Below are 27,936 nucleotides of genomic sequence, written 5' to 3' on the forward strand. Positions count from 1 at the left end.
TAAAGAAAAAACCTTGAAAGACTTAAGAACTCTGATTAATGCAACGTCCAACTATGATTCCAGAGGAATGATGATAAAGCACAAAACAAGACATATATTTTCAGCTATAGTCAATGTGGGAATTTGTTTTGCCTGACTAAGCATATTTGTTATAAGATTTCCTCCCATACCAGACACTGGGCTGTACTGGAAATTGGAGCCTACCATCTGTCTGCCTTGGGCAAGTGTTAGTATATGTATTAGTGATAAGTGGGGCCATCTGAATTCTTTTTCCGTTAAAATATTCCTCCGCTTCCTAGACAAAACTTTCAGTCTTCAGATGATGAAATTGAGCTTCCTGTTTGGTTTTTCCAAAGGCATTTTCTACGTCCCCACCTGGACCATCACCTTTGATTAGCAGGGGGGAAAGAAGCCCCTTAAAATCTTTGTCATATTCTTTTCAAATCTGGTTTGGAAGTTATGTTCTGGTGTAGCTGGGATTTTTTTTTAACTCCAAGAGTATAGTTGTCTCCAATCCAGTGTGAATGATGGTTGCTAAGGGACTATTCAATACAACTGCTCTGAGTAATGTCAGCAAAAGCAAAAGAGCCAAAGACAGAGAAGGTGCTTGGGTGAAAATATAACTTTTTTCATGGAGGAGAAGACAGTCCTGCAGATTCATGCCATTGTTGAGGGAATGTGCTGTGTGTCTATGATCCTTCTTTCATGACTGCTTCATAGGTCAGGAAGACGATTTCTTTCTTGAGCAAGATGACAGAAAAAGTGGGTGATTCAGTAGAAAGTGCTGGATGTGGCTGACTGATTAAGGAAACCATCTCAAAAGACTTGTGGAGGGAATTGGAGACTGAAGGGATTTTCACAGTGCATTGCCTGACTTGGTTCTCTGAAGTCTCCCTGCCTCCCGTCCTCAAGTCCCCACTGCTAGGTGGGTTGCTCAACCCCTGACTTCAGATTTATCCCACCCCAGGTTTCTTTAATGGATCTGTGATCTCACTGATGTACAGTTTGTTCTTGCTGTTGAGTTGTTTCAGTCATGTCTGACTCTTTGTAACCCTACTTGGGATTTTCTTGGCAAGGACACTAGAGTGCTTTGTCATTTCGTTCTCTAGCTCATTTTACAGTTGAAGAAACTGAGGCTGTTGCCTAGGGTCAACAGCTAGTAAGTGTCTGAGGCTAGATTTGGATTCAGGAGGATGAGTCTTTCTCACTCCAGAGCCTGTACTCTATCTCCTGTGCTATCTATTTGCCCCATTGACATAGAAATCCTCTCCAAAAATACAGATGAGAGCTCATTCATTCCCTCTTTATGGGTGGGAATCATCCATTTCTTCCTATAAATCCTTTGAAGGAGCTCCACCCAACCTGCTGGGACCCCCCTTTAGGCCTCTTGACATTGCATGGATTCCGATGGAGACATGGCTAGCCTACTGGTAACTGACCACCTCACCTTTTCTCATTGTCTCCTGGATGACATTCATCCTGGTGCTCTTATTATCCGATTTTCAATTAGCAATGTTTGCAGTCAAATCCTGCTTCTCTCTTGCAACATGTCTCCAACACATGTCAATATCGTTCCTTGAAAAATATAACAAAGATAACTTTGATCACCTTCTGATTATTCATCCCAAGTGAGAGCTAAAAGAGAAAAGGGAGTGGAATAATCACTTAGATTAATCTACTATATGCTGGATCCTGTGCTAAGTGCTTTAAAACATTATCTCATCTGATCCTCACAACAACCCTGTAAGAGATGTGCTATTGTTATTTCCAGTTTATAGATTGAGAAACCAAGGCAAACAGGGTTAAATGACTTGCCCAGGGTCCTATAGTTGGTAAATGTCTGATGCCAAATTTGAACTTCAGTCTTCCTTGGTCCATGCCCAGTCATAGTATCCTTTAGATCATCTACCTGCCTAAGACAGAAGGATGGACACTTGCCAGAGGTGTTTGCTACTAACATGGAGGTTACAAGAGGCCAGGTCATGATGGGGTTCAGATGTCAACCAGAGGACATTTTATTTGATCTTTGAGACCATCAGGAACTGCTGAAGCTTATTGAAAAAGGGGATGGCCCTCAGACCAGCGCTTTTGGGCAGAGAGACCAATTAAGAGGTCATTACAATAACTAAGAAATGAAAAACTGAAGTCAACTTAATTTTAAAAAGGATCAGTGATACTCTAGGTAAAAAATAGAGACTTTGCCAAGGTCTTGTGTGAAGCCAACCCTTCCTTCTTTATGCCCTAAAAGCAGAATAATCTGTTCAGCTTCATGTTCTTGGCTAAAAAAGAACCTTCCCAACTGGTCTCTGCCTCCTGGGCCTGCATACTTGGCCATAAAGAGCTGGTGGCGGAGGGTAAGCGATGGTGACCAGAACTGTATTCTTCTAAAATTAAATATTTTAATTTGTCTTACCTTCCTTGCCCATACAAACTAGAGCCCCAGGGACATGTCCTGTAAGCTGAGCAGCAGAGGAGTCAAAGAAGTGGGGAACAAAAATCTCACTGACTTTTCCCTGACCCATCTAGGCCTGGAGGCAAGACTCAGGGCCATCTGAGGGCAGGAAGGATGAGGGCTTTTCACACAGGATCTGGGCTCCACTGGGCAGCAGACAAGACTCCATAGGACCATGGCAGTCACTGGAGGTGCTTCCTCCTTCCTTACCCATCACAGTAGAGGGGAAATGAGCAGGATGTGGAAGAAGGAAGTAGGCATGGGAACAGGGAGGCAGCAGGTAAAACAACCAAGGTCTTCAGAGCCTGGGAAAGGAGTGCTGCACGATCTCCTCAATGCCATCACAGCAAAGGATATGCCTAGGATCACCCTGTGCACGTCTATGTTATAGTCAATAAGTACTTATGAAATGCCCATTCTATGCCAGGCACGGGACCAGGCTCTGGGTACATAAGAACAAGGAATAAAATATTTCTTGCTCACAAGGAGTTTCCTTTCTAACTGGGGAAAAACAAATGTATTAATAAATAGATACAGCTGAAATCCAAAATGAATAAAAACAAACTTATTCAAAGTAGTTAAATATAAGATAGTTTGAGGAGTCCACTAGCAATCCCAGAGGACTGAAAGGTGTGAGAGGGTTAAACCTGCACCACTGGAAGAGAAAGCCATAGTGATGAGATCCCTGCCCTCCCCCCACCCCAAGCCATCCTAGAATCAAAATAAGTTTAGATAATTGGAATGTAAGGTCTTTGGAGTGGAGGGATTGCACCTGCCATACTTCCTTGCTTTGGTTCTTTCTTCCACTCTTGTAGACTCACTCATTCCTACCTTTTTATTCTGTGTGATTTCTGCTTTCTCTGTTCCCTCCTGTCCCCTGCTTTTATAAACTCTCTAGAGGAATTCTACCCAATGGTCTAAAAGTCCTACTTTAAAAGGCTGAAACCAGACTCAGGAAGACCTGAGTTCAACTCTGGGTCCGATATTTCTTTTTGGGCAAGTTGTCTAACCTCTCAACTTCAGTTTCTTCATCTATAAAATGGAACTAATAATAATATGGTGAGATTGAATGAGACAATATTTGTAAAGTGCTTTGCAAACCTCATATCTTCCTATAATTGCTGACCATTAGCTACTCTGGATATCATCATCACGAAGGGGTCACACAGTATAATAGAAGATCACTGCTCAAACCCTGCCTCGGACATTTGCTGTGTGACCTTGGATAGAGCATTTAACCTCTCTGTGCTTTGGGCTATGACTATGTCATAAGCCACCTGATGAGGGCATGCATGGGTTGAGAACTGTATCAGTGAAGAGAATGTCCACATGAAAAGATTGCAGTTCATATGCATCATCAGGGCAGTGCCTGAGCAGTTGCTGTCTCTCAGTCTTGTCACATGAACGGCTCATCTTGTTTTCCATTTTGCATTTCCTGATGATGATTGTCTGCTACCTCTTGCATGCAAATCACCCCTGGAAAAGTGCTGCAGCTTTTTTATTCATACCATGCATCTCTTCCTTGACCTGTGACTCACCTGCAATTTTGATTCGCTGGAGATTCTTCTTGCCTTGTACATAATAGATGCTTAATGAATGTTGAATTAAAGCGCACTCGAAATCCTCTACCTGACACCTTTGTTGTCCTCTCCCACCTAAGCCCCTATCTTGGCATCTTGATCATCTCCCAGTTGGGCCCAGAATGGGGATCCTGCCTTGCCCTTGGGTAGTCCTTGATGAAGTGTGAGTCCTGCTCTGGACCCAAATACTGCCGCTTAGCTTTAGAAACCTCTGAGACTGACCACCTGCCTAGACTTCTGCCTATTGCCTGGTCTGAGGACTAGATTAGACACTACGCTTTGCCAGCTGCTGCCCAGCTGTGAATTCCTGTTGTCTGCACATTCATCTAGTCTCTGTTCACACCTGGAATCTCCGTACCATTCACCTGCCAGGACAATACTTTCTGTTTGTTGCTCTTTCTTTTATTTTTCTATCTTTTTCTATTTTTCTATCTTCTATTTTATTTCAGATTTATTCCTCCATCTTGGCCAATTGATCTGAGTCCTCCCACCACCTGAGCTGTGGAATGAACACCCTCCCAGCGAAACTGCTAAAAATCCTGAATCTTTAAGAAGTTCCACAAAGTTCTTACATCCAAGTGGGAAAATTCGGTGTGTTTGTCGTATTCAAATCAGAGGGAAATGCTTGGATTGGATAAATCAATTATTGAAAACAGTTGGAGATTAATGAGTAAGGTACAGAATTGTACTTGTTCAGCTATTTTAGTCATATCCAACTCTTTCTCCCTGAGGTTTTCTTGGTAAAAATAGCAGAGTGGTTTGCCATTTCTTTCTCCAGCTCATTTTACAGATGAAAAAATGGAGGCAAAGAAGGCTAAGTGGCTTGCCCAGCTAGTGCTGAGGCCAGATTTGAACTCTGGAAGATCTTCTTGACTCCAGACCCAACCTTTTATCTACTGTGCCAACTTCCTGCCCTAAAAAAAAAAATCACAGTTAAGTAAGAAAGCATTCTTTTCTATTTAATTTTATTAATGACACCAATGGGAAATTGAATAAACGCAAATATATAAAGCACTCCCTTCATGCCACTGATGACCACTGAAGAACTATTCCCTAGGAAATCAGTCTGTCCTGTGTAATTGAACAGCCCAGTGATTCACTGTCAGTTTCAGGTCACATGATGGTTTTATGATACAGACAATGGCGAATAGGAAACATGGTTGAGTCTTTCTGATGTTTCACATATCCACATTTTCACAAATAATGGGATAGTTTATCAGCTTCCTGTGCTCCTGGCTCCCCCTGGAGTGTCCCTATTTGAGATATTGTATGTCAAGAGCATCATCTGTGCCCAGTCTTCTTTATTTTTCTTACTGTGGACTGGACACCCCAGGACACTACAGACTAAGCTCTCTAAAACCTTTATCACTGTCAGCTGCACACAATAATCTCCCTTTGGTTGACCTTCATGTACCTGGACAGGAGTTACAGATAACTTTGTTGACCAATGTACTCAGCACCAGGCTCTATGTTTACTATGTTGATTTCTCTTTTCCTAAGGTAATATCCAGGGTTAACAAATCTGAAAGTATTTTAAAGTCATCTCAGCCACCTGTGTTAACTCCCCATTCCAAACTTAAATTTCCATCTCGATACAGGCTTAATTTTACAAAACACCTGTTCAGGAAGCCAGTGTACTCAGTCAAAGAAAACAAATGTCAGCAGTGTGAAACTATTTCAATCTCCTTGAAGCTTAGCTATATTGCAGAATAACTTGCCTCAGCAGGCAGTAAGCTTTCTTATAAAGTAAACACACACACACACACACACACACACACACACACACACACGCACTCATACTCACACACACTCTGAATATATACCCAATATAAAAACTATATTGGAGATCATTCACCTTTTCTCATGATTAGATTTTCAAAGGGGTAGTGATGGTGGCTGTTAGCCACTTTTGCTTTATTCCCATATTCTGCTAAGTGATATTTGTGTGTACTTGTGTGTATGTATGTGCCTGCATATGTGTGGTGGGGACTGAGGATCTGAGTTAATCAATTTTATACTCAATCCTAAATCATCCCCAGAAATCTGAGCCATTGTCATGAAAACCTTTCCAGATTAGGCAGTTCACGTATTTAATCCATTTTCTTTTCGGCCTGCTAGCACTTTCATAAGTAATTCTAACGATGTGCCAGCGTCATATGCCCACACATCTCTAATTTTCTCCCCAGCAAGAAGCTCCAAGCAGTTAATGATGACAATATCTTTGGAGACTGACTTCAATTCTGGCTAAAATAAAAGAAACCTGGTTTACAATTGTCCCGGCTGCAAGAGCCACTTTCCTGGAATCATTACCGTACATGGCATCAAAAAAGTGATAGAACCACGTCCCTAAAATAAGACAATTTGCAAGACGTGTCATAAAAACTCCCTTCATTGCCTGACTTCTCTTGTTAATGGCTTCCATAAAACTAAGGCATTGTCAGAAAAGTTCAGAGGCATTTTCTCCATCCCTAGAAAGGGTTGCTTGGCAAAAGCTGCAGGGAGCACTCTCTGGCATCTTCTTCAAAGTCCACCTCCAATCTTAGCTTCCTGGGAGTCCACTTGTTTTGGTACAGTCTGGGGAATGACCTCAACCTCCCATGCATCTTACACAATTAGAATCAACTCCCACCTTTGTACATTATATATAATGAGATTGGCCCAGGCCAACAAAAGTGGCTATGGAAATAAGATGGTAAATTAATAAAGTGATAAAGATCTAATTAAATCGTCTGGGAACTTAGAGAGTGATCAATAGTGGCTAGAGTGCTTGATTCCTAGATGCGTGCCCAAATATACGAAGGTTGGTTTGACGCTTCTGAAAATATAGCCTATTTGGTAATGGATGTACTATGAAGACTGAAATATATTTTTTTGCATAACCAAAGAGGAGATATTATCTTGTTTGACTATGCAGATTTGTCACAAGAGTTTTCTTTTTCTTTTCCAGTGGGGAGAGTGGGGGCAAGAAGAGACTACAAATCTTTAATAACTGAAAAATAAATCTTAGAAGAAACCTCCTTGTGGGCATCATCCTACTCTAACCTCTGCCAATGAACACTTTTATGGCTGTAGACAATTGACACTCGTTTCCTCATCTGCAAAATGAATTGGTGGTGGTGTTGGTGACCTTTTAGAATCTTTCTGCCTCTACACATATGATCCTGTGATCTGTGGTCTTTGGAATGCTGTCTAGAACATAATTATTTAACAAATGTTAAGTAAACAAATGTGGAGTTAGGCTAAACTACATGTAAAATGTCAGCCAAAATGTTTATATGTGAAAAAAGAAATTGATTTTTCCTTATTAGTTATCCAAAATGGTCAAGAAATAGAGTATTCAGGTCAATGAAATGTTCTGGTTAGCTGAGAGTTACCATATAGATAGGGTAGACATATTTTTTTTAACCAATTTTCAGAGAATTAAGGAATTTTAAAATGAATACAATGAAAACTCTTCCCAAAATAACAAAATAATTTTCCAGTGATTCCAAAGGCATGTTAGGTGCTTCTGTTGTCTCTGGGTCTTTGTTATGGCTACAACATAACCTCAGAGTTGGAAGGGATCCAGAGGCCATCTAGTACACACTTACCTGATGAAGCATCCTCTCTACTATATGCTGCTCGACATCTAAGTTTTGCATGAAGACCTTCTGGGAGGGGTAGCCCAGCACCCACTGAGGCAGCAGGATTAAGCTTTTGGTTATTACCATTGGTGATTTTCCAACATCACACTTCTCTCTATCTCTGTGAGCTATTCCATATACCTAAAAGATCCCCTCCTCTCCTTTCTTTGTCCTTGAATGCTACCCATAGATTCTACTTCATGCCTTACTCCTCTGTCATGATGCCTTCTAGGGCTAAGATTATATTATATAAGAACCTATGATCCTATGATTTAAGGCAGACTTCTCATTTTACAAGGAAAATGAGTTCAAGAGAAGGCAAGTGATTTGCCCATCACGACATAGCTAGGAAGTAACCACTCCAGTTTTCATCGATCTCTTCTCTCTCTAAATTCCAGCAGCATTTAATTACATCTTTAGCTCTCTATTAATTTAGTAGTTAAGTGGGTCCTGATTTGTAGCATGAGCTAATTGTCTCCCCAACTCAACTGAGCTTTTTGAAGGTAAGGCCCATGCCTAATACGCCTTCATATAGTATTATAATAGGGTGTGCCAATCTCTTTGAAATTTAAGAACTACAATTGAAGTTCATAGGGAATTTGTTGGTACAGTTGAGTCATTTCAGTCATATCTGACTCTTCATGATGCCATTAGGAATTCTCTGGGCAGAGCTACTGGGTTGGTTTATTATTTCCTTTTCCAGTTCATCATAGAAGTGAGGAAACTGAGGCAAACAGGGTTTAAGTGCTTTGAACAGGTTAAGACAGCTAGTAAGTATCTGAAGCCAGATTTGAACTCACAAAGAAGAGTCTTCCTAACCTTATTCACTGTGTCATCCAGCTACTCCCTCCTAGGGCACTTATTGCGTTATTATTTATCAATATTAAAACAAAGAGTAAAATAGCTGTGGTGTAGTGGATTGTGAGCTTACCTCTGAGTCAGGAAAACTGAGTTCAAGACCTATCTCTGACACACATTATCTATGTGACTCTGTGCTTGTCTTAACTTAATAGCTAACTCTCTAAACTCTAATTTGCAGAGAAGGTACTGACCTGAATTGGTGAAGAGATTTCCTAAGTAGACATACTTGTCATGGATGAAAATGCAGATTTGTTCCAAAAACAAACATGTGGCTCTAGAAGGGATATTGGATCAGTCCATACCAGAGCCACTGAAGAGCAGGGTAAGGGGTTTGTCCTGGCACAAGAGGACCAACCAGAGGCTGGTCAGCCCTACCAGAACTGAGAAATGATCCAAGTGGCTCCTGATCATGGAGGCTTCCATTGCCTTCTACCAGGAAGAAAACAAAGGGAGTTGATGCCCCTTTCTTAATGAAGTGACCTAGAATAAGACTCCTTCACTCTGACCCATATACTGTGGTATACAGTGGCAAGAATTCTGGCTATCAAAGGACCTGGGCTCAAATCCTGCCTCTGACATTTACTGCCTGGGTGAACTCAGTCAGGTCAACTTAACCTCCCTAGACTTCACTTTTCTTAACTGTAAAATGAGGAGCTAGGACTAACATCAGAGTCATTATACATTAAAAATATATAATGTTCAATATACATTAGTTTTTTAAATGTGTAATGAACAGTCTGATAAAGCTTCCGGACCCTTCCTTAGAATTTTTTTAAATGTGCAAAATAAAATCCATAGATAAAGGAAAGCAGTCATCAAAGTATATTTTTTAAAGCAAGTTCACAATTCCTTGATTAAAAATGCCTGACCTTTTTGGCTTCTAAGGTCCCTTCTAACTCTATGTCTATAACCTTATGCAACTCTAGGCACAAATAAGCTAAGTAAAGATGCTTTCAGGAGTTGGGATAGTTCCCTTGGTGCTCAATGGTTTGGCCTATGGATTCATTGGTCCCTCTGGCCGTCTGGGACTGGGGAAGAGACCAAGTCTAATCAGACTTGCTTGATAAAATGCCTATTGATCATTTGATAAACAAAGGGCCAGTTATGCCCATGACCCAGAGAACTGGCCTGATGATCACAGGCTGGAGTAAAAGCCAGTTGTGACCATCATGGACTTGAGAAGATCAGGGATGTTGGATGTTGCCATCGACTTGATATTCTCTCTAGAAAACAGATTCCTTACCTGTTGAAATAATAGTTGGGCACACAGGGCCTGAAACTCTGTGATAAGATACAATTCCTTTGTTTAACGGCCAGGCTCTTTTCAAATCTTCAAGTTTCCAAGAACTATTTTTTTTAATCACAAGGGAGAAAATGTCACAGGCAAAGGTAATAGGCTTCTGTTTACCTAGCCTAGGGTAGCTATTGAGAAGAGAACCCAGAGTCATTTCATTTTCCAGCTTAGAGGGAGGCTCCATGGGGAAGAAACTGCAAAATATTTTCCCATTGATTTCTTTGGGTTTAGAAAATTAGGACAGAAATGAGTCACGGATTATTTTCTTTCCTTGGTTGCCAAAGGTCTTGGGTATGCGAGCATGTCACCATGCCCCCAAGGGGTTGGAAAACTGTGCTCCCTTGGTGACAGAGAAATCCCATGGCCCTATTTATCAAACATGCTTTGTTATTCTGGACCTGACATCGGCTTGCTATTAAGCACACAGACAGGTCAGGCAGGGATATACATTCTCCTGTTTAAGATTCTAAGCCCAAGGGACAGAATGGTTGCTTTAAACAACTCAATCCCGACTTTGATAATCTTAATAACCTTGAATGTTCCCCCATTCAGGAGTTACCAATTAAGGCACAGGTCGATTGAGCTGGCTCACTATTTACTTTGGCAAACATTCCATCTTTTTTAGACATACCTCCCCTGCCCTGCCCCTCACCCCCCTGGGTAATGTGGAAGATGGCTAGGCAGTCATTATTCTCTCTCTCTTCCACTCCGGCTGCCTCTAGAGTCTCTCAATGAAATGCCCTGGGCCCAGAATAACTGGATCTTTCCAAAGGTAAAGCAGATGTGGGGGAAGAGAGGAAGGAAATGGCACCCTTACTTTGCCATAGACTACCTGTCTATAAGTACCTTAGCCTCTGTGGGTCTCAATTTTCTCAGCCTGAAAGTGGGGATAACAAGGACACTAATTTTACCAAATTATTGTGAAGAAGACATGAATCAGTTTACACAAAGCACTTGGCAAACCTTAAGTCCTTAGAATAGGGCTTCTTCCCTTTTTTTGAACCTGGTCTCCTTAGGCAGTCAGTCTGGGGAAGTCTGTGGACACCCTCGCAGAAAAAGAGGATTCTTGCTGTTTTTGTTGAGCTGTTTTCACTCATGTCTGACTCTTTATGATGCCTTTTGAGGTTTTCTTCACAAAGATACTGGAGTAGTTTGCCATTTCCTTCTCCACTTCATTTTACTGATGAGCAACTGAGACAAACAGGGTTAAGTGACTTGACCAGGGTCATCTAGCTGGTAAGTGTGTGAGGCCAGATTGGAACTCAGGGAGATGAGTCTTCCTGACTCCACGCAGTCACTCTATCCACTGCACCACCTCGCCGCCCCCAGAAAAATGCTCATAAATGTGTAAAATGAAATGCATTGGATTCTAAGGAAACCAATTATATTAAATATTATCAATCTATTTTTTAAAAAATTTAAAATTTTTAAAAAAGTTTCTGACTCTAGGTTAAGAATTCTTATTGCAATATAAATATCAGCTGCTGTTGATTTATTATTATTTTTGGAAAGCATATAGGATTTGCAGCCAGAGAACTTCCTACTTACTCTCTGTGTGTTGTTGGCCAAGATTGAGCTCTGCTGCTTACCACTTGAATGATCTGAGGCAAATTCTTTGACCTCTCAGGGCTTAGTTTCTTCAACTGGACTAGGTGACCACTGAGGTTCCTTCAAAATCTGTGTTCCTATTACCTTAATCCTGAGAGGCAGTACTGTGTAATGGAAAGAATGTTGGCGTTGGGTTCAAGACTAGGGTTTTAATATAGTCACTCAGGGATTGGTCTTCTACCTGCTGGTCTTCTACCACTATGTAAATCAATAAAGCAAATTTTTAGTGAACGTTAGGTGCCAACTAGTGCTGCCTTTCAAGGCTATCTATAATCTGCTATCCATCTGTCCTTCCACACTGATTTTACCTTTCACACAGTATTTTCCAACCAATCCTGGTGACTAATGTGTTTCCTGAGCTCCACAAGCTCTATATTAAATTGAATGAATGTCTGAGTGTCTATTGCATTAAATGATTTTTTATTTCCCTTTTGACTCTGACTCTTTCATCCAATATGGGACGATACCTGGGTTCAAACCCCACTTCAGATGATTTTACCTTTGAGATGCTGACTCAGTCACTTATGTTTCTTGGGCCTCCATATCCTCATCTGTAAAATGAGGGGTTTGGACTACATGATGACTGAGGTCCTTTCAGTTCTACATCTATGATCTCTTGCTTCCAGGTATTTGCCTAAGCCATACTTCACTGGAAATGTTCTCCTTCCTCATTCACTCATTCATTCATTCACTCATTCATGTCTCAGCTATAGTGCCTCCTCTTCCAGATAGTTTTTCCTTGGTTTCCCCAGCTGAAAGTGTTCTCTCCCTCTTTAATTACTTCTAGTCTACTTGTGGGGATCTTTTTGTTGCACCCTTATCACATCCCCTTTTGAATTATACTGACTTGTATACACACTACATTCCCTAATAGAATGTAAGCTTCTTGAAGGCAGAGATTGGACTGTTTTTGTACAGGACTCCAGAACTGGAGCATGGAAGGACCTTAGAGGTCGAGTCTAACCCCTTAATTTTACACATGAGGAAACTGAGATCCAAGAAGGTTATGTGACTTTCCCAAGGTCAAAATGGCAACATCAGAAACATCAGAAGTGAGATTTGAATCCAGGTCCCCCAATACACTTTCAGTTGTACCATGTTGCTACCCAAACTTCATTCCCACAGCTCCATCATATTTAGGATCTAAAAGACAAGTATCTCAGCTCACAAGCTAAGGCATTTCTGGGGATGGCGGTTTAGAGGAGAGGCCATTACAAAGCTTCCCCTGGGTCCCTAGAACTTATCCTTCATCCAGCACTGGGTGCAAGAGACAAACATTGACCCTGATCGAGACTATCCTGGGCAGGACGTCAGTAAGATTTCACATCTGGAAGGAAGGCCTTTGGAGGTGGCAGAGGGATGAATCATGTCCAGGCATTACTTGCTGAGAAAAAGACCTGCAGCCCTGGGGCAAATTGGCAGCAGCTTCTTATTTCTATTTTCCTCTTGCCCTTTGGACAATAACAGTGATAGAAAAATATTCCAGAAGAAAGAGTGAGCCAGGAAGTGTCTGCTGCTATTATTATTGTCTCCATCATCATCATCATTATGCCTTGGTTTTTCTAAAGTCCTGTTCTCATGGCGTGTGTAGACATCTATTAATTTCCTCTTCCTCTAGCACTACTGGGCAGGTGGGTGGTGACTACAAAGAAACATGGGGTGTCCAAGTTGACTAATACCAAGGAAAGAAAAAGAGCTTTAGTTTAGATGGAGCCCGTAATTCGCCAGATCACTGGGGTCTGGACAACATTAGCATCGGGTTGATTTATTTTCTCTTCCAGCTTGGCTTGGTGCCTGAGCTTTCCTTTCCATCTGAGAACTGCAGGAGAAAGACCCTTTATTTGCTGTACTGTCTTGAGAAGGAAGGAATAGTAACAGTTCACATTTTTTGTAGGGCTTGCTTGAAGCTTTGCAAAGCAAGTTCCATGCACTGTAGTAATAATTGTGATAGCTAACATTTATATAGCACGTACTCCAGGCTAATTCTCACAGCCTTCATTCTCAGGGGCAGCTCTGGTCCCCTAGAGTTCAGCTCTAAGAGTAATACCGAGAAGCTGGGAAATTTTCTTTCTAATTCTATCACTCAAAAGCCCCCATCTGGTGCATCCCACTCATTCTCCATTGCCAATGGTTGCTACTTCAACTCATTTTAATCTATTGGTCTCTCCTCAATATCAAATAATCGATAAAAATAAATTAATGTTAAATAATTAATAGTAGCAGGAATATTTACTGAAAAAGTATAGTAAGCACCTCCCCCCCACTCTTTCCTCTATACATCCTAGGAAAGTGGGTTCAAAATTTTTTAAAATTTTATTTATTTATTTTTAGTTTTCAATATTCATTTCCACAAAATTTTGAGTTGCAAATCTTCTCCCCATCTCTCCCCTCCCCCAACCCCATAATACGGTGCATTCTGATTACCCTTTCCCTCAAGATACCCTCCCTTCTATCACACCCCTCCCTTCCCTTATCCCCATCTTCTCTCTTTTCTTGTAGGGCAAGATTGATTTCTATACCCCATTACCTGCATTTCTTTTTTCCTAGTTGTATGCAAAAATAATTTGCAATATTCATTCCTAAAACTTTGGATTCCAACTTATCTCCCTTCCTCCCTCCCCACCCATTTCCACTGTGAAGGCAAGAAATTCAGTATAGGCTATATGTGTTTAGCTTTGCAAATGACTTCCATAATAGTCATGTTGTGATAGACTAACCATATTTCCCTCCATCCTATCCTGCCCCTTCATTTATTCTATTCTCTTTTTTGACCTTGTCCCTCCCCAAGAGTAGTTCCCTCCTCCCATTTTCCCTCCCTTCTATCATCCCCCTCATACCACTTGTCCCCTTCTCCCTTACTTTCCTGTAGTGTAAGATAGATTTTCATGCCAAATTGAGTGTGCATGTTATTTCCTCCTTAAACCAAATATGATGAGAGTAAGCTTCACTTTTTTCCCTCTCACCTCCCCACTTTTCCCTTCCGTTGAAAAAACTTTTTCTTGCTTCTTTTTTGAGAGATAATTTGCCCTGTTCTATTTCTCCCTTTCTCCTCTCAACATATTCCTCTCATACTCTTTAATTTTATTTTTTTAGATATCATCCCTTCCTATTCAATTCACCTTGTGCACTCTCTTTATATGTATATAATCCCTCCAACTACCCAAAGAAAAGTCTCAAGTTACAATTATTATCTTTCCATGTAGGAATGTAAACAATTCAACTTCAGTAAGTCCCTCATAATTTTTCTTCCCTGTTTACCTTTTCATACTTCTCTTGATTCTTGTGTTTGAAAGTTAAATTTTCTATTCAGCTCTGATCTTTTCATCAAGAATGCTTGAAAGTCCTCTATTTCATTGAATTTTCCTCCCTGAAGTATTTAATCAGTTTAGTTGGGTAGGTGATTCTTGGTTTTAATCTTAGTTCTTTTGACTTCTGGAATAGCATATTCCATGCCCTTCAATTCCTTAATGTAGAGGCTGCTAGATCTTGTGTTATCCTGATTGCATTTCCACAATACTTGAATTACTTCTTTCTGGCTGCTTGCAATATTTTCTCCTTGACCTGGGAACTCTGGAATTTGGCTACAATATTCCTAGGAGTTTTCCTTTTGGGATCTCTTTCAGGAGGTGATTGGTGGATTCTTTCAATATTTATTTCACCCTCTGGTTCTAGAATATCAGAATACTTTTTCTTGATAATTTCATGAAAGATGATGTCTAGGCTCTTTTTTTGATCGTGGCTTTCAGATAGTCCCATAATTTTTAAATTGTCTCTCCTGAATTTATTTTCCAGGTCAGTTCTTTTTCCAATGAGATATTTCACATTGTCTGCTATTCTTCCATTCCTTTGGTTTTGCTTTATAATTTCTTGATTTTTCATAAAGTCATTAGCTTCCATCTGCTCCATTCTAATCTTTAAGTAATTATTTTCTTCAGTGAGCTTTTGGACCTCCTTTTCCATCTGGTCAGTTCTACTTTTTAGGGTATTCTTCTCCTCATTGGCTTTTTGGATCTCTTTTGTCATTTGGGTTAGTCTAGTTTTTAAAGTGTTATTTTCTGCAGCATTTTTTTGAGTCTCCTTTAGGAAGTAGTTGACTCCCTTTCATGATTTTCTTGTATCACTCTCATTTCTCTTCCTAGTTTTTGTTCTACTTCTCTTCTTACTTGATTTTCAAAATCCTTTTTGAGCTCTTCTATGGCCTGAGACCAATTCATATTTTTTTGAAGTCTTTGGCTGGAGCAGCTTTGACTTTGTTTTCTTCTGTTTGCGTGCTTTGGTCTTCCTTGTCACCAAAGTAAGATTCTATAGTCATCAGACTTTTTCTGATTTTTTTCTGATCTTTTTCTGGTTATTGCTCATTTCCCCAGACATTTACTTGACTTTTGAGCTCTTTGTCAAGGTAGTTCTCTGCTTCCAGTGGGGGTGGGTGTGTACTCTCAGCCGTTGGATCCCCTCACAATCTGTGAGCCTAGAGCTCCAGAAACAGTTGCTGCTGCTCCTGCTGCTGTGGTTGCCAGGGGTTCCTCTGCTCCCCCCCCCCATCTGTGCCCTGGGGCAGGGGTCAGACCACTCCACTCTCCCTCACTGGTCCCACAGGCTTTTTCCACTGACCTTTCAATTTGTCCTCAGAGTTTTGGGGTCATAAAATCTGGAAACCACCAGAGGTGTGAGAGATTCAGCCTCCCCAAGGCCTGCTCAGGTCCTGTCTGTGCTAGCAGGGCCCATGCTAGACTATGCTCTGCCCTCTGTTTGGTGGAATAGACATTTCCCAGTGACCTTCCAGGCTGTCTTGGGCTCGAGATTTGCTTCACTCTGTCATTCTGTGGGTTCTGCAGCTCTAGAATTTGTTTAGAGCCATTTTTTACAGGCATTTAGCTGAGTTTGTCAGGAGTGTTCTAGAAAGTCCATGCTGTTACTCTGTTATCTTGGCTCTACCCCCCACAACAAGCATTTATTAAACACTTACTTACTATGTGCCAGGTAAAAAAATGCAGCCCCTGTCTTCAAAGAGCTTATATTCTCAGGGAGCAACACATGCAAGGAAGCTAAAAAATTGAAGATCCAGCATTGGAACTTTGCATTTTAGACTCCACATTCCACTCTTCTCACTTAAAGGTGAGGTCTCAAACTTGTTCAAGCTTTCATTCCAGGAAGAAATTGGGAAGGATTTTCTTTAAGTTGAATAAATATAAAGCTCCATTCACAGTAGCCATAGTCTTTCCAGCCTCCTGGAAATGCCACAGGTCTGCCTGGCTGCCCCCTTTATGGTTCATGATGTGCCAACCCCTGCAAATCTCCATCAGTGCCCAGCAGAGACTTACTTGCCATAGAGTATATGTGTGTGTGTGTGTGTGTGTGTGTGTGTGTGTGTGTGCATGTGGTATGTATGGGTATGTGTGTGCATTCATCCCACCTCCTTTCGCAGGTAACTCCTTCCACTGATTCATTACCTTGTCCCCATTTTCATATCTTCTCTCTCTTCCTACTGCCCTGCAGGGTTTAATTTAAGCCTCACCTGTTGCAGTTTATATTCATGGCATTTCCCTCTGTGGCCAAGTAATGACAATTACAGGCTGTTAGTGACCTTTTCTCAATTGTATTTTTCAACATTATTAAACACATGCATGTATAAGATGCATGAGCAGGCAAGATACAATCTGTTCCTTCCAAGACTTTGGATTCTGCATCAGATGACATTTGCCTTGGACTAATGAATAAATGTGCAACATACGCCAGATAAGGGGCAACCACATATGGGCAGCAAGACAAAAAATAAAACTAGATATTTTCCATGTAATGTATCCATCTTCCCTAAAGTCCCTAAAGGCCTAATGCTTTGTGTGGTGGAAGGGGTGATCTAGAGTTCTCAGGGGCTATGACAGTGGGGTACAGTGCCTGGCACCTAGTATATGCATCATAAATGCTTGTTGACCTGACTTAACTGGAACCCAAGTTTTGGCAGGTCCCATTATGCTGGGAAGGGTTCTTTTCCAGGTTGGCTATGGGGGGTGTGTGTGACATTTTTAGTCATAGTAACTATACAGTCTATTTGGCAAGTTATAGAGGGTGTTTGGTGTGTGTTGGTAGAGTGGTATCCACATCAACGAAATCATAGGTCATTAGAGTTGATTAGAGTAGAAACCAATCAATCAATCAATCAATCAGTATTTATTACAAAGACAATAGGGAAAGAGTCCTGCCTTTAAAGAACTTACATAGCCACATTTTGAGACAAGATATGTGTGTGTATATGTATACACACATATAAAACACATGCATGCATACATGTATGTGTATATGCACATAAAACATATGCATACATATATGTGTGTATGTACATATACATGAAAGTATGCTGACTGAAGTCAGAAGACGTGGGTGCAAATCCTAGCTCTCAGGCTGACTTTGCTGTATGACCTTGGAAATGTCACTATGAGTACGAAGGATCTTGGCTGTATTTTCACATATGGTATGGAGAAAAGGGTAAGGGATTTTAAACAATCACAGCCTGCCCATTTTACAGATGAGGAAAACTGAAGTATACTGGGCCAAGTCTATGACTTAGCCAAGGCTGCACAGATAGCTAAATAAGGCTGGCTGTGATCTCAGTGCTTTCTAACTCCAAGTCCAGCAATGGATCCACTGTGTTGGCTAGCTACTTGCAGGATCATTTGATCATAAGAGTTAGAGTTGAGAGAACTCTTTGAAATCATCAGTATCCTTCACCCATCCCCACCCACCATACGTCCTGCTCAGGCATAGTTAGAATCAAGCTTCTACACTACAGTGGCTAACCAGCTTGTCCTCCTGACTTCCCTTTTGTGCTAATGACAGCACTGTCATTAGCACTTCAAACTCTCGTGCTTAAAAACTGACAGTTGCCAATCTAGCCTCTTAGCCTCCTATTTCACTCACACCAGTGCCAGGTTATACTTCCTGCTGCTTCAAACTCAGCCCTGCAGTATGGTGGTCTCATCCCCTTGCAGTCCTGGGACACTCCATCTCCTCCCTGCTTCCTCCAACGTCTTGAGATCCCGACACTAGGTCCTCAGAATCTGGGTCGTATTCTCATCATTTATAGACCATGGACCCAATAATGGGCACAAGGCTCTAGATGTGATGTGGTCCAGTGAAGACCAAATCAACCAGTAAGCATTTATTATGGGCTCTCTCTGTACTGGGTGCTGGGCTACTAGTTACAAGGAATGAAATAATTCCTACTCTTAATAATCTTCCATTTCATTGGAGGAGACAGCATGTACTTATGGAAGTAAATAGAGAATTGATATACACAGAATAAGTATAAGGTTAGGAGGGAAGGGAGAGGGAGGAATTAGGAAAGGGTTCCTGATTTTATAGCCCTTACATGAGAGTCAGGGTGGCATAATGGGGCTAGAGTCAGGAAGACCTGGAGTTCTGAGGCTGCCTTAGACATTTACTAGCTGTGTGACTCTGGGCAATTCACTTAACTTCCTTAGACCTCAGTTTCCTCATCTGTAAAATGAGGTAATTGAACCAGATGGGACCTTCTTAGGTGCCATCCAGTTCTAAACCTATGATCCGATGATTATTTTTATCATAGCCTGTGTAACATCTGACCCTACTGATCTGCTCATACCACAACCAAGGCTTGTATGTAGCTGAGTTTCCACAATGACCTTGGGAAGTCTGTCCTCCTACTTACTACTTTTCTACATGGCACCAACAAGGTTTACTGTGACTCCCAGTGCCCTGTCTTGCATTTGTCCTTTATGAATTTCATGCCTTTTAATTTAAACTCTTTCCTCCACTTCCTTCCAATTGTGTGGCTCTCAGCTCTGCCTTGCCCAGGGATACCAATCTCCTCCCACTTGGTATCCTCTGTAGAACAAGGCTTGGAACTGCCACTGCCTAGGTGTGTTCAGAGGTGTCATTTGCACTGTTTCTTGGAAGCTGGGAGTGATCTCCATGGTATGCTCCGTCTGGTAGGAAAAGACAGGAAGTGGCCCCAAAATAGCACCCCTCCCAGAGCAGAATGAGTTGATTAGACACAAGGTTAAAGTTGCCAGGACGGAATCCAGTTCCTTGCTTGGGGGCACAGTAAACTCTGCTTTGCTCCATTTCCCTAAATACACACCCCACTAGTCTATTAACCTAGGGTTGTATTCTTTACAGTCTCTCTGTCAATTCATCCCCTACCCCTCATTTAGGCAAGGAGCTGAATTAACCCTTACAGATCACTAGGAACTATTCAGGCCAGAAGGAATGACCAAACCATTGTGTTGATCTGTTTTTGGGTATGCTCGATTGAATTGTGTAAGGGATTAATACAACATACAAACACACTGAGGTCAGTATAATTCACTTAATCCTCTTATTTGGGATTTCTATTGACAAGATGTGTGTCTAATTTTATTCCCTTTCATTTTAGGGTGGCAGAAGAACAAAGAAAAATATTTCTTAAGAAAACAAAATCAGTCAACCAACCAAAAGCCACAGGACGGAGATGAGAGAATTGATTTAGAGTTTAGAGGGAACTTGGAGGTCATTTAGTCCAATCTGCTTATTTTAAAGATGAGGAAACTGAGGCCCATGCCACTTGTCTAACATTGTGTTGGTAGTACTAAGAATAATCTCATAGAATCTCAGAGTTATAGGGACCTCTTTCTGTGTAGAGATAGAAGGAAGTGCAATGATGGGGAAAGTGTATGGGATTTTAAATCAGGCTGCCTGAGGGGTCGCTAGGTGGTGCCACAGTGCAGAGAGCACCAGCCCTGAAGTCAGGAAGACTCATTTTCCTGAGTTCAAATCTGCCCACAGATACTTACTAGCCTTGTGACCCTGGGCAAGTCACTTCACCCTATTTGCCTCAGTTTCTCATCTGTAAAATGAGCTGGAGAAGAAAATGACAAATTACTCCAGTATCTTTGCCCAGAAAACTCTAAATGGAACCACAGAGAGTTGTATACAATTGAAAATAACTGAGCATATACATACATACACACAGAAACACACACAGATTGGAAAGCCAGCTCTGTCACATACCACATGTGTGACCTTGGGAGAGCCACTAAACAATCTGGACTTCAGTATTTTTATCTATAAAATGAGGCATTTGTAGTAGATTACTTCTAGGGTCCCTCCCAGCTCTGTGTCTATGATAGTATGGTCTTGGGTCATCTAGAATAATACACATCCAATCTGGACCTGAATAGGAATCCACTCTAAAATACGTCTTGAGGTGGCTGCGAGGCAGCTGTGGTATCATGGAAGGAACACTGGATTTAAGGCCAATACAGCTAGCCAATAGAGTATTCCCATACTGCCACTTACTACCTGGGCAAATGCCCTTCTGTTCTTCAAGTTCCTCATGTGGTTTTCTAGTTGGTATAGTGGAGAAGTAACAACGATTTGAGTTTAAATCCTACCTTAGATACTTACTAGTGACTGGGTAAGTCACTTAACCTTTCTTTAGCTCAGTTTCATCTATAATATAGGGACCTACTTCACAAGGTCGTGATGATTAAAATGAGATATTTGTAAAGTGCTTTAAAAATTATAGAAGTATTATAAAAATGCAATCTGTTATTAACTCTAAAATAAAAGGGTTTGGCTAGATTATTTCAGGCAGTTAATAAATTTTTATTGTGTCTACTACGTGCCAGGCACTGTGGTAAGTACTAGTGATGCAAAGATGCAAAAGCATGGACTCTGCTCTCAAAGAGCTCCCAGTCTAATGAGGGAGACAACATGTTGACAACTATGTATAAACAAGACAAATAAGAAATAATCAACAGAGCAAAGGCACTAGAAACAAGGATCATCAGGAAAGACTTCCCAGTGAAGCTGGGATTTTAGCTTGGGACTTGACGGAAGCCAGGCAAGCTAAGAGTCCAAGATGATGAGGGAGAAATTTTCAAGGTTCCTTCTATCAACAATTCTAAGACCTCAGACCTTTGGGTCTTCTCTCAATGACTTTGTTAGATTCAATTTTGATCTCAGTGCTATGATTCTTGAGGCTTCATTTGAAGACCTCTAGCAACAAGGGAGTTTGCTACCTCCCTAAGTAGCCATTTCCTTTTTCTGATGGCTCTAATTATTCGGAAGTTTTTCTTCATAAAAGGAGTATCTAGGTGGCATGGTGGATAGAGCATTGGGCTTGTAATTAGGAAGACCTGAGTTAAAATCCAGACTCAGAACTTTCCTACCTATGTGACATTGGGCAAGTCATTTAACCTCTGCCATTAGAGAAGGAAATCACAAAGCACTCCAGTATGTTTCCCAGGAAAACCCCATGAACATAAGTCCACAGGGTCATGAACAGTCAGATATAATTGAACAACAACATTTTCTTCACATTCAGCATCTTCCTCTTAGCAACACTTGCCCATCCCTCTGCCCAGGGGGACACAGAAGAGTAAACTAAATGAATCAAAACCCATTAAGATGGAGAGATGAGGGAAGGAGAAGAGACATGGACAAATGAAATGTTTTTTCTCATCCCCCATTCCATAAGAAGTCAAGCTGAGGATGGTAATGAGAGGCATGCCACAAAGGTCTGCATGGGGAAAAGGAGAAATGGCCACATTTCAGTCTGCTTGACTAATTCTCTCCAGGCTGAGGAGCGCCACACCCAACATTGAGGCAACCCTTCTCCTTGGCCATTGCCAATGGACTTGGCTACCTGCATCCGTTTCTTGGGAGCAGAGAGAGGAGAATTTTAAAGTTCAGAAGGGTGCCTCTAACGGAAACCCAGTGGTATTTCTATCCAGTTGAAGAAGAAAAGCTGAGGATATATTGGGCAACTCCGGTACACATAGGATGATTTCACTTCTGAAATGGTCATTGTTTTTGCCCTTTGAGAATGTAGGAGAAAGAAAAAAGGAAGAGAAGAAAATTATCCCCATGTAATGGTGGTTACACGGCAGCTTTTTTTGACTGAATAACTATTAGCTTTCCACAGGGCTTCCATTTCCTGAGGCCTTATTGGGGCAACCCAGGCATTTAAATGAAATGTTTTGACTGGTGTGTTTGTAGCCATTCCTTTGTAGTGCTGATGGTTTTTTTTTTTAATAGTTTTTTCTCAGTGAAATAAGAGGTATCTTGGGAACACACATGAGGAAGAATCCCTGATTGACCATGAAATCATCATTGGAGACATTTTCTTTCTTTTCTTTTTTTCCCACTTGACAGTATTTCTTTTTCCAAATATATGTAAAGATAGTTTTCAACATTCACTTTTTTTAAGATTTTGAGTTCCAAATTTTTCTCCTCAAGCAAGCAATCTGATATAGGTTATACATGTACAATCATATTAACCATATTTCCACATTAACCGTGTTGTGAAAGAAGAATCAGAACAAAAGGGAAAAACCACAAGAAAGAAAAAACAAAACCCAAAAAAGTGAAAATAGTCTGCTTTGATCTGCATTCAGATTCCATAGTTCTTTCTCTGGATCTGGATTGAGTTTTCCATCATGAGTCTTTTGGAGTTGTATTGCTGAGAAGAGCCAAGTCAGTCATAGTTGATCAACATACCATGTTGCTACTGCTGTGTACAATGTTCTCCTGGTTCTGCTCACTTCATTCAGCATCAGTTCATATAAGTCTTTCCAGGTTTTTCTGAAAACCACCCTCATTTCTTAGAGCACAATAGTATTCCATCACAATCACATACCCCAAATTGCTCAGCCATCCCCCAACTGATGAGCATCCCCTCAATTTCCAACTCCTTGCTACCACAAGAAGAGCTGCTATAGATAATTTTGTACATGTGGGTCCTTTTTCCTTTTCTATGATCTCTTTGGGATACAGACCTAGTAGTGGTACTGATGAATCAAAGGGCATGCCTTTAATTATAGTTCTAAATTGTTCTCCAGAATGGTTGGATTAGTTTACAACTCCACCAGAATGCATTGTTGTTCCAATTTTCCTGCATCTTCTCCAAAATTTATCATTTTTCTTTTCTCTCATATTGGCCAGCCTGAAAGATATGAGGTGGTACCTCAGGGTTGTCTTAATTTGCATTTCTCTAATTGTGATTTAGAGTATTTTTCATATGACTATAGCTTTAATTTCTTTGTACTCATAAATCTGAGTCAGTTCTGTGTGTATTTGAGAAATGAGGCCATTATCAGAGTTTGCTGCAAAAATTGTTTCCTAGCTTTCTGCTTTTCTTTTAATCTTGGTTGCATTTGCTTTGTTTGTGCAAAACCTTTTACATTTAATGTAATCACAATGAACCATTTTGCATTTTATAATGTTCTCTATCTCCAGTTTGGTCATAAACTCTTCCCTTCTCCATAGATCTGACAGATAAACTATTTCTTCCTCTCTTAATTTGCTTATGGTATCATCCTTTATGTCTAAATCGTGTGCCCATTCTGATCTTAACTTGGTATACTGTGTGAGATATTAGTCTATACCTAATTTATACCATACTGTTTTCCAGTTTTCCCAGTAGTTTTGGTCAAATAGTGAGTTCTTACCCAAGAAACTGGAGTTTTTCGGTCTATCAAACAGTAGATTACTATAGCCATTTACTACTACTGTGTCTTTTGTACCTAACTTATTCCACCATTCTATTTCCTAGACAGTACTAAATTGTTTTAATGATTACCACTTTATGATAATAGTTTTAGATCTGGTATGGCTAGGCTAACTTCCTTTGCATTTTTCTTTAATTCCCTTGATATTCTTGTATTTTTGTTCTTTCAGATGAATTTTTAATTATTTTTTCTAGTCCTATAAAATAATTTTTTGGTAGTTTGGTATGCCACCAAATAAGTAAATCAATCTAGGTAGAACTGTCATTTTTATTACATTAGAACAGCCTACCCATGAGCAATTGTTATTTTTCTAGTTGTTTAGATCTGACTTTATTTGTGTGAAAAGTGTTTTATAATTGTGTTCATATGTTTTCTGAGTTTGTTTTAGGGGCAGATTCCCAAATATTTTGGGAGTTATTTTGCATTTATTTTAAATAGAATTTCTCTATCTCTTGCTGCTGAGTTTTGTTGGTAATATATAGAAATGCTAATGATTTATGTGGGTTTATTTTTTATTCAGTAACTCTGCTAACGTTGCTAATTATTTCAAGTAGTCCTTTAGATGATTCTCTAGGATTGTCTAAGTATAGCATCATGTTACCTGCCAAGAGTCTGCCTCATTGTCTATGCTAAATCCTTCAATTTCTTTTTCCTCTCTTCTTGCTAAAGCTAGCATTTGTAGTACAATATTGAATAATAGTGGTGATAATCTTTGTTTCATTCCTGATTTTATTGGGAAAACTTCTAGCTTATTCCCATTACATATAATGTTTGCTGATGGTTTTGGATAGATACTACTTATCATTTCAAGGAAAATTCCATTAATTCCTATGCTCTCTAGTGTTCTTAATAGGAATGGGTGCTATATTTTGTCAAAAGCTTTTTCTGTATCTATTGAGATAATCATATGATTTCTGTTAATTTTTGTTATTGATGTGGTCAGTTATGTTGATAGTTTTCCTAATTCTGAACCAGCACTGCATTCATGGTATAATTCCCACCTAGTCATAGCATGGTCATCTTTGTGATAAGCTGCTACATTTCTTTGCTAATATTTTATTTTAAAATGTTTGCATCAATATTCATCAGGGAAATTGGCCTATAATTTTCTTTCTATGTTTTGGTTCTTCCTGGCTTAGGTATCAGCACCATATTTCTGTCATAAAAAGAAGGTAGGACTCTTTCTTCACCTATTTTTCCAAATAGTTTATATAGTGTTGGAATTAATTGTTCTTTAAATGTTTGGTAGAATTCACTTTTAAATCCATCTGGCCCTGGAGATTTTTTCCTTAGAGATTTGATTGATGGTTTGTTCAATTTCTTGTCCTAAAATTGGGTTAAGTATTTTATTTCCTCTTCTGTTAATCTGGGCAATTCATACTCTTGTCAATATTTACCCATTTCACTTAGATTGTCAGGTTTATTGCCATACAATTGGGCAAAATAGTTCCTAATGATTGCTTTAATTTCTCTTCATTGGTGGGAAATTTACCCCTTTCATTCTTTTATACTGGTAATTCAGTTTTCTTCTTTCTTTTATTAAAATCAAATTAACCAATGGTTTATTTTATTGTTTTTTTCCATTAAACCAGCTCTAGGTTTATTTATTAGCTAGTTTTCTTACTTTCAATTTTATTAATCTCTCCTTTGATTTTCAGAATTTCTAATTTGGCATTTAATTGGTGATTTTTAATTTGTTCCTTTTCTAACTTTTTTTTTTAGCTGCATGCCCAATTCATTCATCTGCTCTTTCTCTATTTTATCCATATAAGCACTTAGAGATACAAAGTTTCCTGTAAGTACTGTTTTGGCTGCATCCCATAAATTTTGGTATGTTGTGAAGACACTTTCAAAAAGACATCTTTTATGCTAAATTGTTATATATCCAGTTAAGCAGGTCCATTAGAGTCTCTCAAGGAAGTCTTCCTTTGTGGATTCCTCATGGTATGGAAGTAACTCTAAGTTTTCAAATCCAGCAGAGTCCCAACAATCCTACCAAGCTGGGAGACTGGGGACAGACTGGATCTATTTTCTAATAGCCAGTCCAGTTAAGGACACAGAAACTCATCACTAACTTGGCTACAGGAGGAGAAGTTTTTGTGACTGCAGCAAATCTTAAAGGCCATGTATGGAATTTGAGAGGGGTTGTGATCTGTATCTGTGAAAGGAATGCCCACACTTCTGAGGAGCATATTTTTGTTTTTTGTCTCCAGGACATAGTCTGGTGCAAGCACATAGCAGGGACTTAATAATATTTATTGAATGGAATAGACTCATGTATTATAGATCCAGAAACATTGCATTGGAAGGGGCTTTTGAGTTAGGGGGTCTAATGCTTTCATTTTCAGATGGGGAAGGTAAGGCCCAGAGAGGTTAAATAGCTCTGCTTCATAAAGGTGACAGAAGGAGGCATCAAACCTAGATCCTACAGCTATGGTCTGGTTCTGTTTTCACTGCACTGAAGCTGAATCCCAACTCTGTCAAAGAGTGACCACTGAAGTTCCTTTGAGCTCTACATCGATCCAAGAGTCATTGAGTGTTGTCCATGGTTTAACACACTCTTGAGGTCCATGCATTTAGAAACAGAGTCTTTGCTTTTCTGTGTCTGTTTTGACAATATGCGCAGTTTTCACTCTTTTCTTCCCTTCCTTCCTTCCTTTCTTCCTTCCTTCCTTCCTTCCTTCCTTCCTTCCTTCCTTCCTTCCTTCCTTCCTTCCTTCCTTCCTTCCTTCCTTCCTTCCTTATTTCCTTCCTTCCTTCCTTCCTTCCTTATTTCCTTCCTTCCTTATTTCATCCTTTTTCCTTCCTTCCTTCACTCCTTTCTTCTTTTTTATCCCTTCCTTCCTTCCTGTAACTAAATAGAAGAATTTTTCTTTTGGAAAACAGGACCAGTCCATCTATTAGAATTCACCAAATATTGTGCAAGTGCTAATAACCAAATCAGCGGTGTACTGAGGATAAAGAACACCTGGAAAAATTCAGTTATTAGAACAAAGTTTTATTTCTGGATTTTTCAAACTTCCTCATGGTGATGAGCAATGAAATGACTTAAAGGTTTAATGCCTGGGCTGAAAGAAGCCAGGCAGTCAGCACCATCTTATGGCAAATTAAAAAAAAAATCTTGTCAAGGTTCCATCAGGGTCAAAAAAGAAGAAAACTGCATATCTCCATGACAAAGACTGTGCTAAAATGAACCAAAATCCCATCTAGATGTAGAAGGGAAAAGCATTTACCTGTCAGCTTCTCTCTCCCTCCTTCCCTCCCTCCCTCTCCTCCTCCTTCTTCTTCTCCTCCTTCTCTCTCTCCCTCCCTCCCTCTCCCTATCTTCCCCCTGTCTCTTTCTCTCCCTCCTTCCCTTTCTCCCTCTCTCCTTTCTCTCCACATCTGTGCTTGTATCTCTCCTCTCTCTCTCTCTCTCTCTCTCTCTCTCTCTCTCTCTCTCTCTTCTCCTAATTCCTCATACCTTCCACCCTCCCCAAAGAAGTTAGTCCAAAGCTGGAAGCAGGATGAGATGATCATGAATTTTATGAAACAAGAGCAAAGTGTATGATTTGTCTTTGTCTGGTCATTGGCTCAGAGCCCAAGGTGTCCGATTCTGCCTGATCACTTTGCTGAGGTTGACTTCAGCTCTATTCAAGGAACCCAAAGCTCAGTCAGACATTGCCAAAGGCTTCAGAACCGGAGCTGCAGCCAGTCTGTGGGATATTTCTTAACCTCTCTTCCACACATCATCTTAATCTAGTCTTTACTGAGCTCCTCTAGCTGTTGGTGTTTTCCTGTTCCTGAAAGATTTGGTCTATACTGGAGTCAGGAGACAGAGAATCTTGACTCTGATACTACTTGTGGAACCTGGGAAAATCACCTACCCTCAGTGGGCCTGAGTTTCCCTATATATATAAAATAAAGGGGTTGAACTAGATGGCATCTAGCATTCCCTCTAGCTCTCCATCACTGAGCCCAATTTGTGTGTGTGTGTGTGTGTGTGTGTGTG

This window comes from Notamacropus eugenii, chromosome 3 (genome assembly GCF_028372415.1).
Source record: "Notamacropus eugenii isolate mMacEug1 chromosome 3, mMacEug1.pri_v2, whole genome shotgun sequence".
Lineage (NCBI taxonomy): Eukaryota > Metazoa > Chordata > Mammalia > Diprotodontia > Macropodidae > Notamacropus > Notamacropus eugenii.